Raw genomic sequence first — 11170 nt, forward strand, 5'->3', positions numbered from 1 at the left:
CACGCCTTGGCTGTCTGTCCATACAAGCTCATGAGAGAGTGGGTGTTTTCCTTTTTGCTGTTGTAGCTTTGGGCTACACAGTATCCCTCGGAGTCAGTGTCCTGGGGAAAGGCCCCTAGTGTCTCAGGAGCCAGGCTCTTTTTTTTTTTTTACAATGTGGCTACTAGGCTTGTTTTATGTGTGGCATGTGTTTGCGGCCATTTTATTTCTATTTGTGCTCCCCCCAGAGACAGAGTTCAGGGTGAGAGGAGCCAAGCCACACTGGAAAGAAGCAGAGAAAGGAGGAGACACAGCAGTAGCCAGATGAGACTCCCTGGGCTGGGGTCAGTGCAGTGGGTCCTCACCTGTCTCCCAGGATACTCACGTCTCAGTCTCATTTCCTTATTTCTTTCCTTCGTGTGTGCAAGACGATGAAGGAGGTTAGAGAATGTCTTCGTGCAAGTCTGGGGCTGCTCTCTGTCTTCCAGCTGTGCTATTTCTTCTTCTTTTTCTAAGGACTGATTTATGGGACCGGTGCCGTGGCGCAGCAGGCAAAGGTGCCACCTGCAGTGTCAGCATCCTGTATGGGTGCCGGTTCGAGTCCCAGCTGCTCCACTTCTGATCCAGCTCTCTGCTGTGCCCTGAGAAGGCAGTGAAAGATGGCCCAAGGCCTTGGGTCCCTGCACCCACATGGGAGACCAGGAAGAAGCTCCTGGCTCCTGGCTTCGGATTAGCACAGCTCCTGCCATTGCAGCCATTTGGGGAGTGAACCAGCGGATGGAAGACCTCTTTCTTTCTCTCTCTCTCTCTCTCTCTCTCTCTCACTTTCTCTCTCTCTGCCTCTCTTATTTATTGGAAAGGCAGTCGCAGAGAGACACAGCGATCTCTTGTCGGCTGGTTCACTCCACAGAGGGCTGGGCCAGGCCAAAGCCAAGAGCTTCCTCCGGGTCTCCCACGTGGGCGCAGAGGCCCAGGCGTTCAGGCCATCTCCCGCCGCTTTCCCGTCAGCAGGGAGCGGAGTAGCAGGGCCCACGCTGTCCGCGGCATTGCACCCAGGGCTACACCACCAGCGCACTGCGCTCCGCTATCCACCGAGCCGTGAACAGTGCGCGGCTCTAACGTCTACGCTGGATTTTTCTTCTTCTTTGTGGAAACGTTGTTGCTCAGACGCCGCTCACGGGCACCGTCCGGCGTGCTTGCGTCACCAGCGTGCTGCCGTGTGCGTGTTTACATCGCCAGCATGCTGTGGCTGCCCACGGAGGCGCGGCCTCGGAGCCGACCGCCCCTCTTGGGTGTTCCTGGCCTCTGTGCTGTCCGTGCCGGTGTCACTGCGGTCTTGTGCCACGTCCTCCCGTGCCATCGCTCCGGTCCCCCCCCAACCTCCTGACACTGGGGGGCTGTGATAGCGGGGAGGCCCCACCCCCAGCCTCAGCTCCTGGCATCCCTTCTATGCGCCCTGCGGGGTTTGCTGTCCAGGGCCGTCCAGGGCCGTCAAAGGCTGAAGCCTCGGTCGCGCTCCTGTGCCTGGACAGAGAGAGCCCTGGCGTGGCGGCCTTTCCTTGGCTCCCCACCGGGCTCCCCAGGCCGGCCGCCGCCCTGCCTTTGCTGTGTCCTCCGCCTGTGCGGGAGCCAAGGGTTCTGAGTGTTTCGGATTTAGCTGTCTCAGGTCTGCACCACCCCAGGGCGGACACGGGGTCCGCCGGGCAGTGGGGGACCTGGGGCCCGGGGAGGGACCGCCCAATTACCTTCTTGCTCACTGGCTTTTGCTCGGCCACCTTGGGAGCCAGGAAGAAGGAGTCGCGGGGCCCTGCAACAGAGTAGGCCCCGCTGTGCTCCCCTCGGCCTGGCCAGTGGCCCTGGACCGCGGCCTGGGGGTGGCTCTGCTGACGCACCATTGTCGGGGGCCGGCCTGAGGAGCACCATCCCTTCCTCTGCCGCCAGCACGGAGTCCAGGCACAGGTAGGCTGCAGGAGCATGCACCCAGGGGTGTGGTCAGGGGCCAGCGGGCTGCGGGGTCCGCAGCACCGCACAGGTGGACCCTCGGTCCCTGGTGTCCCGTGCTGCCCCTCCCCCAGGGCCACGATATGGACTCTGCCCCACCCCTGGGCTCTCTGGGTCACCTGGGGCTCCGTGGGCACCTGCAGGGCGCGGAGGCAGGCCAGGCACAGGGCCCACAGCTTGTACTCCCTGAAGGGCCAGCCCAGCTTGCACAGGAGGTCCTGCAGGGACAGGTACTGTGGGAGCAGAGAAGGTGACTTCCTGGGGGCGTGGCAGGTGACACCCCGCTCCTATGAGGTGAGGCTGGGGAAGCAGTGATGTGGGAGCGAGCGTGGGTGAGGCTGGAGGCCTGGCCACTGTGAAGTCAGACGTGGCAGGGCCCCCAGGAGCTGGCACGGCCATGGACACAGCAGCCCCAGGGCAGCACACCATGCACTTGCCCCCAGTATATGAGGATGCCTTTGGGGACCTGGGCTCAGTGACCTGAGTGGTCACCGAGGTGCAAAGGGCAGGAAGCGTGTGGGAGCCAGGGTCAGGGAGCCGTGTCCAGGGGCAGTCTGGGAGGATGAGGAATTTCTGGGAAGAGGTAGTGACAGGGACGCTGTGCGGGCCACTGAGCAGGCGGTCAGAGCACAAGGCCCACACTCACTCCGTGTGTCTCCCTGGAGGGCAGGTCCTCCACATGGGCTCAGACACACAGAAGGTTCCAGAGGCCAGTGTCCTCCCTGAGACCCCTTTCCAAGGCCCCTTGTGTATCAGAGGGGCTGGAGTGTGTGCTGGGGCAGCCCAGATGCCAGGGGGCTGTGCCCTGTGTGGGGGCTGAGGTCAGGAGTCTCGATGCCAGAGCCATGGCTGGGCATTGTCCTAGGGTAGGGACAGACCCGGCCACCTCAGTCTGCTCATCTGGCCCTGGGACAGACGTTGCTTGAAGTGACCACATCGTCCATGTAGTTGCTCTCCAGTGCTCGCCAGGACTTGAATGGAAATAAATGCCCCAGAATCCCTTGCCCCTCGTCCTGTGGGTCAACCAGCAGCGGCCGTGTGTGTGGCCCCCGCCCTGGGGTGTTCAGGGGACACAGCTCAGGAGCTGAGCGGGGGCACCGCAGGCCTGGCTCGCCTGTGTCCTAAGCCAGATGCAGGGGCAGGGGCAGGCCAGGCTGAGGCAGACAGGAAGACCCTGGAGAGGCTGGGAGGCAGTGCTGCTGCAGTGCCATGGCTGTGGCCAGCTCCTCACCCCAGCTGCTGGAAGCCTGTCACCCACCTGCTCCATGGATGCCACTCCGGGCATCATCACCCCTGGGCGTCTCAGTTTCACCTCCTGCACCTCGAGTGGCCTTGGGACAGGGCAGGGACCTCTGCTCGGCAGGCCCCTGGCTGGAGCGTGAGGACTTGGGGCCCCCATCTCCACTGCAGCCTGGGCCTGGTGCCCCCGTGTTCTGGGGCTGCGGCTCCTGCTCCAGCTCCTTGACCCTGGAGAGGCCGTTCCTCCCATCCAGCATGGTCTTCCTGGGGCCTGCAGGGGAGCTCGCAGGCGGGGCAGCTGGGCTCCAGGGCTGGTGGCAGTGGCCTCGGGGCCCTTGGGAAGGAGCCTGGGGGACATGTGCATGCGCCGCTAGGTGGCTCCTCTTGAAGATGTCTCTGTCCAGCTCACCCAGGGGGCTCAGGGGGTCCAGGACGAGGCTGGCCAGCCCCTCCTGGCAGTGGCTGTCCTCGTTCTTCACAGGGGCTGACAGCAGTGGCTTGGGGGACAGGGGTCTGTGGCGCAGGCTGGGCTCCCCAGAGATGGGGGGCTGGGGCAGGCCCTCTAGGTCAGTGCCAAGGTCCCCTGGAGGTCTTCTGGGCCCCAAGCTTCTCGGTGCAGGCATTGTCCTCCAGGTGCTGTCACTCATATCTGGACACAAAACAAGAGGCGTTCACAGCAGAGACAGCGACGTGGAGCCGCCAGCATGGCACCCACCCTGGCCTCCACCAGGGCTCCCCCGCCCACTCTGCGCCACACCGCACACATCCCCTGGACACCCGGTTTCTCATCCAAGGGCTCGTCAAGGTCACAAGTGGTTCCCGAGGGAGAACAGGCACCAGGTGAAACCTTCTCCCAAGTGAGCGCCACCCTGGGACGGGACGCCCTGGCCCTTGCTGGCTCTGAGCTCAGACAGGCGGAGTCCCCGTGAGCTGTGGAAACCCCACAGCTTTGAGCGTGCAGAGGGGAATGCACCTGCCGGCACGCAGTGGCGCTGGCAGAGGGGATGAGCTAACTGAGCGGCGCCACGCCTGCACCCGCAGGCCCAGTGCCCAAGGTGCCCAGTGCCGGCCTGGCATATTTTTGAGGTCTCTGCTAGGTTTTTGCAAAAATACATTTTCATGAGCTTCTTGAAGACCTGGTATGTACGGATTTCAAAAACCGGTTTTTGCACCAAAATGACATCATCGTCAATGCTATTGTCGGTGAACTTTTTGAAGTACCCTTCCTATGTGATCTGTTTGAAAACCCGTGTGTGAGTGTGAGTCCAGGGGCGTGGGGGTTTAGTAAGAATGAGTGTGCCTGGGTTGTGTGTAGGTGGCTGTGTGGGCGTGTGGGTGCACGTAGGTGTGTGGGCAGACATGTGTGTGGGTGGTGGGGGCGCTCTCTTACCCTGGAAGGCTCCAAACGACTCGATGGAGAGCACGTGTCTGCCGGAGGCAGAGAGGCTCCGGCACAGGTGGCAAGAGGACGCGGACCGCGTCTTCTCCCGGCACAGCGCGATGACGCTCTGCGGACTGGAGCGCTCTCAGGAGGCTGTAGAGGCTCTGCCCGCCGCCCGCCTCGCAGCGTGTCCACAAGGCATCCCAACAGCTCCCAGCGAGGCGTGCGGCCTGGGCTCCGGAGCGCTCACCTCCGGGCGGGGTCTGTTTCATCTGGCTCAGCAGCGTCTCCAGCTCCGTGCTCAGCCTGGGCTCCGGCCCCGGGTCCACCGCACACTCCAGGGCCGCCTTCAGCGTGGCCCCCAGGGAGTAGATGTGCGCCTGAGGCACCGGGCCATGAGTGAGGGGTCGGGCTGGGGGAGTGCCCCCTACCCTGCGGGTTTTCCCAAGACGAGGCGTTGGGGGAGTGGACAGCGGTGCCCGACCCAGCCGGGGGCCTGGGTCCAGCCTGCCCCAGAGCACCCACCGGCTCCCGCTGGTTTTCTGCCCACCCCAAAGGAGGGACGGGCGTGACGGGTGTGATGCGTGATGTGTGATGCTTGACGTGTGCTAGGCGCAGCCCCTTCCCGCAGGAAGCGGAGCCCAGCAGGACTCCGACGTGGAAAGCCCCGCGGCGCAGGCACAGCGCTGCTGCGCGGGAACACGGGGTTCCAGAAGGCAGGGCGGGCGGAGGCGGCGGCAGCGCGAGGCACGGGACCTGTCCTTAATGGATGAAAACGGTGCAAAAGGAGAAATGGTGCCGGCGCCCCAGTGTGCTCAGAGCCCACCTCCCCGCGCCCCGCACGGGGCCCTGCGGGAGGGAGCCGCGTGCGCTGAGAGCGCGGGGTAGGCGCTTTCCTGCGTGTGTCTCCGGGAGACGCGCGTCCACGAGGCTGCGAGGCTGCATCGCTCACGGGCCCAGGGAATCCCGTGGAGTGAACGCCGAAATGCAGCGCGGGAGACAGGATGCGGCAGGGCTGTGCGGGGAGGCTCAGCCTGCAGCGTGCACGCTCACCGCGAGGGAGCTGAGGCGCACGATGGCCTCATGGCCTCGGAGGAAACCAAGCTCCAGGAAGAGCAAGGAACAAGAACCGGAGGATTAACCGCGGCTAGCGCTGGACGCGGGGCGCCCCCGGCAGGACCGCGGGAGGAGGGCGCAGGGGAGCCCACTTCCTGAAAGACCGGAAAAGGAAAGGAAGCAAGGGTGCCGCACCGCACCGTAGGCCTTGGCCTTGGCCTTGGCCTAACCCGCAGGGCCACAGCTCCGGCCCCTCCTGGAAGCTTTTATGGCTGGGCTTCAACTTGCCCCCGGAGGGGCTACAGCACGAACCGGGATCACACCGCTGACTAAAGCTGTGAGTCACCAAGGGAGGCTCCAGGCAGGTGGCAGAGCTGGGGAACCTCTGGGTGTGGAGGAGGGGTACCCCGGACCCTCCCTCTCACTGTACAGAGGTCACTCTGGCCGCTCCCTGGCTGGATTCAGACGTGGTTCAGTGTGCCAGGCAAGCACACCTCCCCAGGGAGAGCAAAGCTGTGGGGCCCGGGGAGAGGCACAGGTAAGCATCTGTCAGGCCTGGGCACAGCGGTGGAGCGTTAACAACCGCTCCTGAGGGAGGAAACGGGCCGGGAAAGCCACCACCCGTGACGCCGGCATCCCACACAGCCGCCGGTTCAAGTCCCGGCTGCACCTCTTCTGATCCAGCTCCCTGGTGATGGCCTGGGAAAGCAGTAGAAGATGGTCCAGGTCCTTGGGCCCCTGCACCAGCATTGGAGATCCAGAGAGGCTCTTGGCTCCTGGCTTCAGATCTGCACAGCTGTGGCCATTGCAGCCATCTGGGGAGTGAACCAGTGGTTGGAAGACCTCTCTCTCTGTCTCTGTCTCTGCCTCTCTGTAACTCTGCCTTTCAAATAAATAAATGAATCTTTTTTAAAAAAGTCTTTTGTCTAATGCTTTTGTTCTTGTATAATACTTTATCTTGTATTAACATTGTCAGTGCTATGTTCTTTTGTTTTCATTCACCTAAAAGGCTTTGTTGTTTGAAGCCTTTTTGAAATTTTCATTTTCATTTAAAAGGCAGAGAAACAAAGGAAGAGCTTCCATCCACGGATTCACTTCCCAGGTATCCACAACAGCTAGGGCTAGGCCAGGCCAAAACCAAAAGCCAGGAACTCAGTCCACATCTCTCACATGGTGGGTAGAGAACCAGCTACCTAAACCATCATCTGCTGCCTCCCAAGGTGTGTGTTACCAGGAATCTGGATTGGAAGTGAAATCCGGGGGCCAGCACTGTGGCACAGTGGGTTAAAGCCCCGGCCTGCAGTGCCGGCATCCCGTATGGGCACCGATTCAAGTCCCGACTGCTTCATTTCTGATCCAGCTCTCTGCTGTGGCCTGGGAAAGCAGTAAAAGATGGCCCAAGTGCTTGGGCCCCTGCACCCACGTGGGAGACCCAGAAGAAACTCCTGGCTCCTGGTTTCAGATTGGCTCAGCTAATTGTGTGGCTCAGCTGTTATGGCCATTTGGGGAGTGAACCAGCAGATGGAAGACCTATCTGTCTTTCTCTCTGTGTGTCTGTAACTCCACCACTCAAATAAATAAATAAAATGACACCTCGGGGCTGGCACTGTGGCATAGTGGGTAAAGCTGTCACCTGCAGTGCCAGTATCCCACATGGGTGCCACTTCGAGTCCTGGCTGCTCCACTTCTGATCCAGGTCTCTGCTATGACCTGGGAAAGCCCCAGAAGATGGCCAAAGCCCTTGGGCTCCTGACCTTGCATTAGCTCAGCTCTGGCTATTGCAGCCATCTGGCAAGTGAACCAGTGGATGGAAGACCTCTCTTTCTCTCTCTCGGGCTCTACCTCTCTCTGTAACTCTGTCTTTCAAATAAATAAAATAAATCTTAAAAATAAAAAAGTTCTTGCAGGGCTAGTGTCCAGCTCAAATATAAGAGGTGAGCATCCCAAGCAGCATCTTCATTGCTACACGAAATGCCTGCCCCTCAACCTTTTTTTGTTGTTGTTGTTAAGATTTATTTTATTTATTTGAAAGACAGAGTTCTAGAGGGAGGTAGAGACAGAGAGAGGGGTCTTTCATCCGTTGGTTCACTCCCCAGACATCCGAAATGGCTGGAGCTGGGCCGATCCAAAGCCAGGAGCCAGGAGCTTCCTCCCAGTCTCCTACGTGGGTTCAGGGGCCCAAGGACTTGTACCATCTTCTACTGCTTTCCCAGGCCATAGCAGGGAGCTGGATCAGAAGTGGAGCAGCTGGGACTTGAACTGGCACCCATATGGGATGCCGGAACTTCAGGCTGGGGCTTTAACCTGCTGCACCACAGTACGGATCCCTCAACCTTTCTTAATAACTTAGTTTTACATGTGTTTCATATCAAAAGCATAATATTTATTTTTTGTGATTTTTTAAGGTTTTCTTTTCTTTTCTTTTTTTCATTTGAAAGGCAGAGTTTCAGAGAGAGACAAAGATCTTCCATCCACTGGTTCACTCCCCAGATGGCCACATCAGCCAGGGCTGGACCAGGCTGAAGCCAAGAGCCAGGAGCTCCATCTGGGTCTCCCACATGGGTGACAGGGGCCCAGGTACTTGGGCCATCTTCTGCTGCTTTCCCAGGCGCATCGTCAGGGAGCTGGATTATAAGTGGAACAGCAGGAACTCAAACCAGTGTTCATATGGAATGCTGGCGTTAACAGGCAGCAGCTTAATTCACTGCCACAACACCCGCCCCAAGAGTTGAGTTTGGATTTTTTGCTTGTTTTTGAAATATTTGTTTATCTATTTCAAAGGCAGAGTTACAGAGGGAGAGGGAGGGAGAGACACAGAGAGAGCTCTTCCGTCCGCTAGTTCACCCCCCCAGATGGCCACAATGGCTGGAGCTGAGCCGGTCGGGAGCCAGGAGCCAGAAGCTTCTTCTGGATCTCCTACAAGGGTGCAGGGGCCCAAGCACTTAGGCCATTTCCTAAGGGAGCGGGACCAGAAGTGGAGCTGCCAGGACTTGAACCGGCACCCACATGGGATACCAGCGTTACAGGCAGCAGTCTCACCTGCTATGCCACAACACAGGTGCCAAGTTTTGGTTTTGAATGGAGTGGTTACTTCCACTCCATTCAAAAGTTATTATTGCCTTGGGAGGTATTTTGTTCCTTTTTAAATGCCTCTAGGAATTTCTTTTATTTTGAATGTGACAGTTGCTGGCTGTAAGAAAACAAATGTTACAGTTCAAGTACAGAACTTGACATTTTCTCCCTACTTCATCGTTATCACCATAATTCTAGTCCCAGAAGAATTTTGTTCTATATACTGCCAAAGTCACTATCCTGCATATCTAAATGTGTCCACAAGTGTCATAGACATGCAGAATTTTAATGAGGTTATGTATTGCATATTATTATTTTTGTCACATAGTAGAGCTACCTTATTTTTGTAATCTACATTGTATTTCATCATATTCATGTATCTTGTCTTAACTAGTGTCTTACAGATAATCAGGGGGGCTCGGGGAGCGGGGCCGGGGGCGGGCCTCCACCCGCTTCTCCCCAGCGTGGTGAGCCCGGCTCAGCGGCCGCTGACGCAGCAGCCGTCCCCGCTCCTGAGTCCCCAGGCACGCGTGCTCCCCGGCGGCCCAGCGGGCGCTGCGTGAGGGCACGCGAGGTGGCGCGGGGCGGGCCACGCGCGCCCCCAACCGCCCCCCGCCCGCGCGCGGACTGGCCCAGCGCAGCCGCAGCGCAGGGAGCGCCAGCCCGGCGAGGGCGATGCCGCGGTGAGGGCCCCGCCATGGCGAAGCCCCGGCGGCGGCGGCGGAGGAGGAGGAGGAGGCAGAGGCGCTGAGCCAGGTGCCCGACGAGGAGATGCTGCGCTGGAGCAAGGAGGAGCTGGCGCGGCGGCTGCGGCGCGCCGAGGGCGAGAAGGTGGGCCTCACGCTGGAGATCCGCGGCCTCTGGGGCGTGAACCGGCGGCGGCTGCACCTGCTGGAGATCCGCGGCCTCTGGGACGTGAACCGGCGGCGGCTGCACCTGCTGGAGATCCGCGGCCTCTGGGGCGTGAACCGGCGGCGGCAGCACCTGCTGGAGATCCGCGGCCTCTGGGGCGTGAACCGGCGGCGGCAGCACCTGCTGGAGATCCGCGGCCTCTAGGACGTGAACCGGCGGCGGCTGCACCTGCTGGAGATCCGCGGCCTCTGGGGCGTGAACCGGCGGCTGCAGGACGACAGCCTGGAGCTGCGCCAGCTCTGCTGCTTCCTCGGCGACGACCGGCAGAAAGGGCGCAGGCCGGCGCCGTGTGGCACGGGGTGGCCTGCTTGCAGCAGAAGCTGCGCGAGCTCCAGGCGCGCCAGGAGGCCCTGCTGCGCGAGAACCTGGAGCTCAAGGAGCTGGTGCTGCTGCTGGGCGAGGAGCGCGCGGCGTTGGCGGCGGCGCGGGCTCCCGCAGCTCCATCGACAGCCAGGCCAGCCTGAGCGGGCCGCTGGCGGGCGGCACCGGGCGCGGGGACCCACGACGTGGGCGACGGGAACAGCACCTGCAGTGCTGGCAGCGGCGGGAGCCCGGACCAGCACCACCACCACCACGTCCCACCCGCGCTGCTGCCTCCCGGGCCGCTCAAGGCGCCCGGCGGCAAGGCCGGAGTCACCGCCGGTCCCTGGACGATCTCTCGGCGCCGCCGCATCACCGCAGCATCCCCAGTGGCTTGCGGATCCATCGTCCACCTACGTCAGGCAGCTGGAGTCCAAGGTGAAGCTGCTCGAAGGTGACAAGCTCCCGGCACAGGCGGGCCCCGGAGGGTTCCGGACACTGCGGAAAGGCTTCCCAGCTCGCTGCCCTGCCACTGCCCTACCAGGACGGCCTGCCGAATGGCCCGGCCTGCCCTGTGCCCTCGCTGCCCTCGCCTGCCTCCTCCGGCTACAGCTCTGCGGGACAGAAGCCCGAGGCTGTTGTGCATGCGATGAAGGTCCTGGAGGTGCACGAGAAGCTGGACCGGCAGCTCCAGGACAGCTGTGAGGAGGACCTGAGCGAGAAGGAGAAGGCCATCGGCCGCGAGATCTGCAACGTGGTCTGGAGGAAGCTGGGAGACGCTGCTGGCTCCAAGCCCTCCACCCGGCAGCACCTGGCTGGCAACCAGTTCAAGGGGCCCTTGTAGGGCCGCTCCTCCCCGGCCGTGGGCTGGCACGCCTGGAGCCCAGACGCCGTCTTCCTACCTGGGGGCGCACTGTACATAGCACACGGCGTGCCCTGGCCTGGCCAGGCCTCCATCTCCCTCCTCACTCACCAGCAAATCCTAAGACGAGAAGCTGCCGACCTGTCTGTCTCTGGGCCCCAAGCTGCGGCTACATTAGCAAGAGGCCCAAGGCTCCTGCTGCTGCTGCTTGTAATGCCTGGCTCCTGGGCCCTGCCCTCCACAGGGGCCCTCACCAAGCCTCCACCCTGCTGCCTGCACAGAGACTGATGCCACTGGAGCCTGGGTCCTGGTGTGCGTGGCACCGCCTCCGCCAAGCCTTCACCTGCCCCGGCTCCCTCAGCACTGGG

The 11170-nt window shown here is 61.3% G+C and overlaps 1 pseudogene; it reads left to right on the forward strand.

Moving 5' to 3' along the window:
- The first annotated feature begins 539 nt into the window (after positions 1-539).
- LOC133752292 (coiled-coil domain-containing protein 85C-like) lies at positions 540-10784 on the forward strand (annotated as a pseudogene).
- The last annotated feature ends 386 nt before the right edge of the window (positions 10785-11170 follow it).

This window comes from Lepus europaeus, chromosome 23 (genome assembly GCF_033115175.1).
Source record: "Lepus europaeus isolate LE1 chromosome 23, mLepTim1.pri, whole genome shotgun sequence".
NCBI classification, from domain to species: domain Eukaryota; kingdom Metazoa; phylum Chordata; class Mammalia; order Lagomorpha; family Leporidae; genus Lepus; species Lepus europaeus.